This window comes from Astyanax mexicanus, chromosome 3, assembly GCF_023375975.1.
Source record: "Astyanax mexicanus isolate ESR-SI-001 chromosome 3, AstMex3_surface, whole genome shotgun sequence".
Taxonomy (NCBI): Eukaryota; Metazoa; Chordata; class Actinopteri; order Characiformes; family Acestrorhamphidae; genus Astyanax; species Astyanax mexicanus.
Window position 1 is genome coordinate 65285001 of NC_064410.1, and position 6795 is coordinate 65291795.

Here is a 6795-nt window from a genome sequence, read left to right on the forward strand (position 1 = left end):
TCTGGCACAGCGCAGTAAGAACTCACCGGAGAACCGGACACTCTACAGAACCGGAGAACCTACAGAACCGGACACTCTACAGAACCGGACACTCTACAGAACCTACAAAACCGGAGAACCTACAGAACCAGACACTCTACAGAACCGGACACTCTGCAGAACCGGATACTCTGCAGAACCGGAGAACCTACAGAACCGGACACTCTACAGAACCTACAAAACCGGAGAACCTACAGAACCGGACACTCTGCAGAACCGGACACTCTGCAGAACCGGACACTCTGCAGAACCGGAGAACCTACAGAACCGGAGAACCTACAGAACCGGACACTCTACAGAACCTACAAAACCGGAGAACCTACAGAACCGGACACTCTACAGAACCGGACACTCTGCAGAACCGGATACTCTACAGAACCGGACACGCTACAGAACCGGAGAACCTACAGAACCGGAGAACCTACAGAACCGGACACTCTACAGAACCTACAAAACCGGAGAACCTACAGAACCGGACACTCTACAGAACCGGACACTCTACAGAACCGGACACTCTACAGAACCTACAAAACCGGAGAACCTACAGAACCGGACACTCTACAGAACCGGACACTCTACAGAACCGGACACGCTACAAAACCGGAGAACCTACAGAACCGGACACTCTACAGAATCGGACACTCTACAGAACCGGACACTCTGCAGAACCGGACACTCTGCAGAACCGGACACTCTACAGAACCTACAAAACCGGAGAACCTACAGAACCAGACACTCTACAGAACCGGACACTCTGCAGAACCGGATACTCTGCAGAACCGGACACGCTACAGAACCGGAGAACCTACAGAACCGGACACTACAGAACCTACAAAACCGGAGAACCTACAGAACCTACAAAACCGGAGAACCTACAGAACCAGACACTCTACAGAATCGGACACTCTGCAGAACCGGATACTCTACAGAACCGGAGAACCTACAGAACCGGACACTCTACAAAACCGGAGAACCTACAGAACCGGACACGCTACAGAACCGGAGAATCCTACGGAACCGGACACTCTACAGAACCGGACACTCTACAGAACCAGAGAATCCTACGGAACCGGATACTCTACAGAACCTACAAAACCAGACTCCCTTCAGAACGGGACACTCTACAGAACCGGACACTCTACAGAACCGGACACTCTACAGAACCTACAGAACCGGACACTCTACAGAACCGGACACTCTACAGAACCTACAAAACCGGAGAACCTACAGAACCAGACACTCTACAGAACCGGACACTCTGCAGAACCGGATACTCTACAGAACCGGACACTCTACAGAACCGGACACTCTACAGAACCGGACACTCTACAGAACCTACAGAACCGGACACTCTACAGAACCGGACACTCTACAGAACCGGACACTCTACAGAACCTACAAAACCGGAGAACCTACAGAACCGGACACTCTGCAGAACCGGATACTCTGCAGAACCGGATACTCTGCAGAACCGGATACTCTGCAGAACCGGATACTCTACAGAACCGGACACGCTACAAAACCGGAGAACCTACAGAACCGGACACTCTGCAGAATCGGACACTCTGCAGAACCGGACACTCTACAGAACCGGACACTCTACAGAACCGGACACTCTACAGAACCTACAAAACCGGAGAACCTACAGAACCAGACACTCTACAGAACCGGACACTCTGCAGAACCGGATACTCTACAGAACCGGACACGCTACAGAACCGGAGAACCTACAGAACTGGACACTCTACAGAACCTACAAAACCGGAGAACCTACAGAACCAGACACTCTACAGAACCTACAAAACCGGAGAACCTACAGAACCAGACACTCTACAGAATCGGACACTCTGCAGAACCGGATACTCTACAGAACCGGAGAACCTACAGAACCGGACACTCTACAAAACCGGAGAACCTACAGAACCGGACACGCTACAGAACCGGAGAACCTACAGAACCGGACACTCTACAGAACCGGAGAACCTACAGAACCGGACACTCTACAGAACCGGAGAACCTACAGAACCGGACACTCTACAGAACCGGACACTCTACAGAACCAGAGAATCCTACGGAACCGGATACTCTACAGAACCTACAAAACCAGACTCCCTTCAGAACGGGACACTCTACAGAACCAGACACTCTACAGAACTGGACACAGTACCTACCAGGATAACATGGACGACATCTCACTCTCCAACACCCAACATCTCACTCTCAATCACCCACCACCTCACTCTCAATCACCCAACATCTCACTCTCCAACACCCAACATCTCACTCTCCAACACCCAACACCTCACTCTCCAACACCCAACACCTCACTCTCCAACACCCACCACCTCACTCTCCAACACCCACCACCTCACTCTCCAACACCCAACACCTCACTCTCCAACACCCACCACCTCACTCTCCAACACCCACCACCTCACTCTCCAACACCCAACATCTCACTCTCAATCACCCAACACCTCACTCTCAATCACCCACCACCTCACTCTCAATCACCCAACATCTCACTCTCCAACACCCAACATCTCACTCTCCAACACCCAACACCTCACTCTCCAACACCCAACACCTCACTCTCCAACACCCACCACCTCACTCTCCAACACCCAACACCTCACTCTCCAACACCCACCACCTCACTCTCCAACACCCACCACCTCACTCTCCAACACCCAACATCTCACTCTCAATCACCCAACACCTCACTCTCAATCACCCACCACCTCACTCTCAATCACCCAACATCTCACTATCCAACACCCAACATCTCACTCTCCAACACCCAACATCTCACTCTCCAACACCCAACACCTCACTCTCCACCACCCAACACCTCACTCTCCAACACCCACCACCTCACTCTCCAACACCAAACACCTCACTCTCCATCACCAAACACCTCACTCTCCATCACCAAACATCTCACTCTCCAACACCCAACACCTCACTCTCCAAAACCCAACATCTCACTCTCCAAAACCCAACACCTCACTCTCCAACACCCACCACCTCACTCTCCAACACCCAACACCTCACTCTCCAACACCAAACATCTCACTCTCCAACACCCGAAATTTCACTCTCCATCACCAAACACCTCACTCTCCATCACCAAACATCTCACTCTTCAAAACAGCACCAATTTAAGTTGTTTTTAATTATTTTAAAGTAATTTAAAATCAGAATTCAGAGAATCAGTAAATCTGTTTAGATAAATAAACTGAGCAGCACTGTAATATACTGTATATTAAATTCATATATTCTTTAATTATTAAATTAAAACTGTCAGATTATTCTTGATTGTCCGCCTTTATTTATATTTTTCCTTCACTGTTTCATGTTCTGCTATCAGAGGGACTGATATTAATATTATTATTATAGAGAAAACTTAATTTTTCCTAAAAGGGTGTATTTCCACTACTGTGTTATTACCATATAAATATGAATGGGTCATATATTATATAATTATATATCATAAAATTATAATAAAGTGCTTATATTAATGTTTATAACAAATATTTTAGTAAATTTTCTTCAAAATATTAAAAGTCTAATCAGCCATCAGCACGACTCGAACCCCGTGACTTTATCACCACCGTCCACTCCCTGACTCTCGCACTAATCTTCCTTTCTGCACACTCTTGCTCTCGCGTACACACTCACACACTCGTGCACACTCTTGCTCTTGCTCACCCACTCTCGTGCAAGCTCTCACACGTACACACTCGTGCACATTTGCTCTCATATGTATATATATATATATATATTTTTTTTTTTAACAGTAGAAACGTTGAACATTGAATTGCAGATCTGTTTAAGCAATTAGCACAACTGAATTTAACATGTGTTCATTAAAAGGAGCGTCAAACATCTGGGGAGGTTTTCTACAGTCAGGCTGAGAACAGTCTGGTGATCTCAGGGCTGCAGTGATGGGGTTAATAATGATGGGGTTAATAATGAGGGGGTTAATAATGACAGGTTGATGATGATGGGGTTAGATAATAGCTGCTGCTGTTGCTAATTGCGTTTTGGTTATTATAAGAATAATTCTATTTTCTTGTCAGAGCGAATCGCCGTGGTGTATGTCAGATATTTAACGTTCAGCCTTAAAGGAAGACGGCGGTACCTCATCCTGACCTCCAGCGTCTGCAGAAACAGAGCAGCAGCAGCAGCAGCATCAGGGGAGACGGGTCGTCTCTGAGCCGCATCTCCAGACGGACCGGCTGGACCGGACGGTAATAGCGGTCCCCGGTGGGGACGGCGCTTCCCCTGAACCTGGGAGGCTGTCTGCAGGATGGTTAGCAGATGACTGGCAGACCGGGCCTCGTCCTGATCTGCACAGCGTCACCTCCAGAGCCCGGAGCCGGGGTGAGGAACCCTCCAGCCGACGCCTACGCTTTAATTTCCACCCTATTATTCGTCCTCAGGAAGTAAAGCCTGTAAAATCTAAATCCCATCATTTCTGCCACGGCAAGAAACTGCAGTCACGCACAGAGAGAGGTCACAACAAGGTCATACACTTGTAACTTTAAACAAGGGATAACGAAGGCCGGGGGTTACAGTGTGGAAGAAATTTACTAACAATGGTCCAAAATAAACTATAAAAATTAAGCTGTGGAGCAAAGAAGTGTGTTTTCTGGAATAATGGAGCTCCATACAACACTTCTGGATGAGTTAGGGAATCGAGTAAGGGTTGGGAATGAGTTGAGGAAGGGTTGGGAATGAGTTGAGGAAGGGTTGGGAATGAGTTGAGGAAGGGTTGAGGAGTTGAGGAAGGGTTGAGGAGTTGAGGAAGGGTTGGGGAGTTGAGGAAGGGTTGGGGAGTTGAGGAAGGGTTGGGGAGTTGAGGAAGGGTTGGGGATGAGTTGAGGAAGGGTTGGGGATGAGTTGAGGAAGGGTTGGGAATGAGTTGAGGAAGGGTTGGGAATGAGTTGAAGGGTTGGGGAGTTGAGGAAGGGTTGGGGAGTTGAGGAAGGGTTGGGGAATTGAGGAAGGGTTGGGAATGAGTTGAGGAAGGGTTGGGGAATTGAGGAAGGGTTGGGGAGTTGAGGAAGGGTTGGGAATGCGTTGAGGAAGGGTTGGGGAATTGAGGAAGGGTTGGGGAGTTGAGGAAGGGTTGGGGAGTTGAGGAAGGGTTGGTAATGAGTTGAGGAAGGGTTGAGGAGTTGAGGAAGGGTTGGGAATGAGTTGAGGAAGGGTTGAGGAGTTGAGGAAGGGTTGGGAATGAGTTGAGGAAGGGTTGGGAATGAGTTGAGGAAGGGTTGAGGAGTTGAGGAAGGGTTGAGGAGTTGAGGAAGGGTTGGGGAGTTGAGGAAGGGTTGGTAATGAGTTGAGGAAGGGTTGAGGAGTTGAGGAAGGGTTGGGAATGAGTTGAGGAAGGGTTGGGAATGAGTTGAGGAAGGGTTGAGGAGTTGAGGAAGGGTTGAGGAGTTGAGGAAGGGTTGAGGAGTTGAGGAAGGGTTGGTAATGAGTTGAGGAAGGGTTGAGGAGTTGAGGAAGGGTTGGGAATGAGTTGAGGAAGGGTTGGGAATGAGTTGAGGAAGGGTTGGGAATGAGTTGAGGAAGGGTTGGGGAATGAGTTGAGGAAATAATTTATCAGGAGCCCTGATAAATAATGTGGAGATGGTCATACTCAGGGCTTTAACCTTGGAGGACGCATGTGGAAAGTTGGCGTTCTGGCAGCGCAGGTCTGAAATGAGTTTCCCACCTGGCCCCCGAGCATCCGCTACATCACTCAGAGAAAGTCGTTATTTATTGAAAATTAAATATCTAATGATGCCCTGAAGCTTTCTCCACCACAGACTCCAATATTATGACAGAAGTAAAAGCCATCGACAGCGCTTCGCCCGAGATCGCCACTTTCCTCTTCAGCCTTTCGCCGGAAACATCCGGATGATGTCAATCCAGTACAGAATGTTTTACTGAGTTCTTTTGGTTCCTCTCTCTGACACTCCCTCTCACCATGAGGAGCTTCGGGTTTACTGTCTGAGCGGAGTCTGCGGTCGGAGGCCTGGAACCGAAAGCCGGAATGAGAGGGAGTGGATAGAGGAAGATCTGGAGGAGTGGATGGAGGCAGTGCATCACCGTGAGGAGGACGGAATGCAGTCGCCTCATTGGGGACCATCGTTGTTATACGCCATTTTCCATTTTCTTTATTAAAAATAAAAAAAAAACTCTAAAACGTTCCATAAGCAAAGCCAACGAAGAACACTTTCCTGGAGAACTCGTACTCCAATATCTTCCTGTGGGTACTCTTCTCTAGAACATTCTTAGGAAGTCTATCAGTTTCGTAACGTGTTCATAAAGATCAGAACCGTTCACAGAATTTTTTTTTTAACAGTTCTCGGTAAATGAGACTGACTGAGGTATGAGGGTGAAGAACCTTTAAAGAAGCAGAAGAACCTTCCCATCCAATCCGACTGTTAGCACTGAAGATAACTTACTCCAACCAAACTTTCAAACTTTGGGCACAATGTTCTGCATTATCATACTGTTCATTAGACTTCTAAAAGGTTCCTCACTTTCAGTGTAAGAGTCTAAAGTTGTTAAGGTGGAAATGAGTGAATAAGTTTCTGTATCTGGTAAAATGATCTGGTGTATCAGTGCTGGAGTCTAGACAGCGGATATCTCAGCTGTGCTACTGAAAGTGGAAATGCAGCGTTCTTCTCCCCCTCCACATGCCCCCCCCCCCCCCACATCTATCCCTGCTGGCAGTTGGTTTCCATCAGGTCTTCTGGC

The 6795-nt window shown here is 48.1% G+C and overlaps 1 long non-coding RNA gene across 3 annotated transcripts; it reads right to left on the minus strand.

The window, feature by feature from the left end:
- Nucleotides 1–2264: 2264 nt before the first annotated feature.
- Nucleotides 2265–4961, minus strand: LOC125799288 (uncharacterized). Of its 3 annotated transcripts, none has more exons than XR_007438150.1 (5): nt 3155–4961; nt 2891–3088; nt 2759–2846; nt 2473–2626; nt 2265–2318 (listed from the first exon to the last, which is right to left on the minus strand). It is a non-coding gene; the product is annotated as an uncharacterized LOC125799288 (long non-coding RNA). The 3 variants fall into 3 exon arrangements; XR_007438151.1 differs by having other exon boundaries at nt 2277–2340; nt 2539–2626; XR_007438149.1 differs by having other exon boundaries at nt 2285–2340; nt 3155–4960.
- Nucleotides 4962–6795: the final 1834 nt, after the last annotated feature.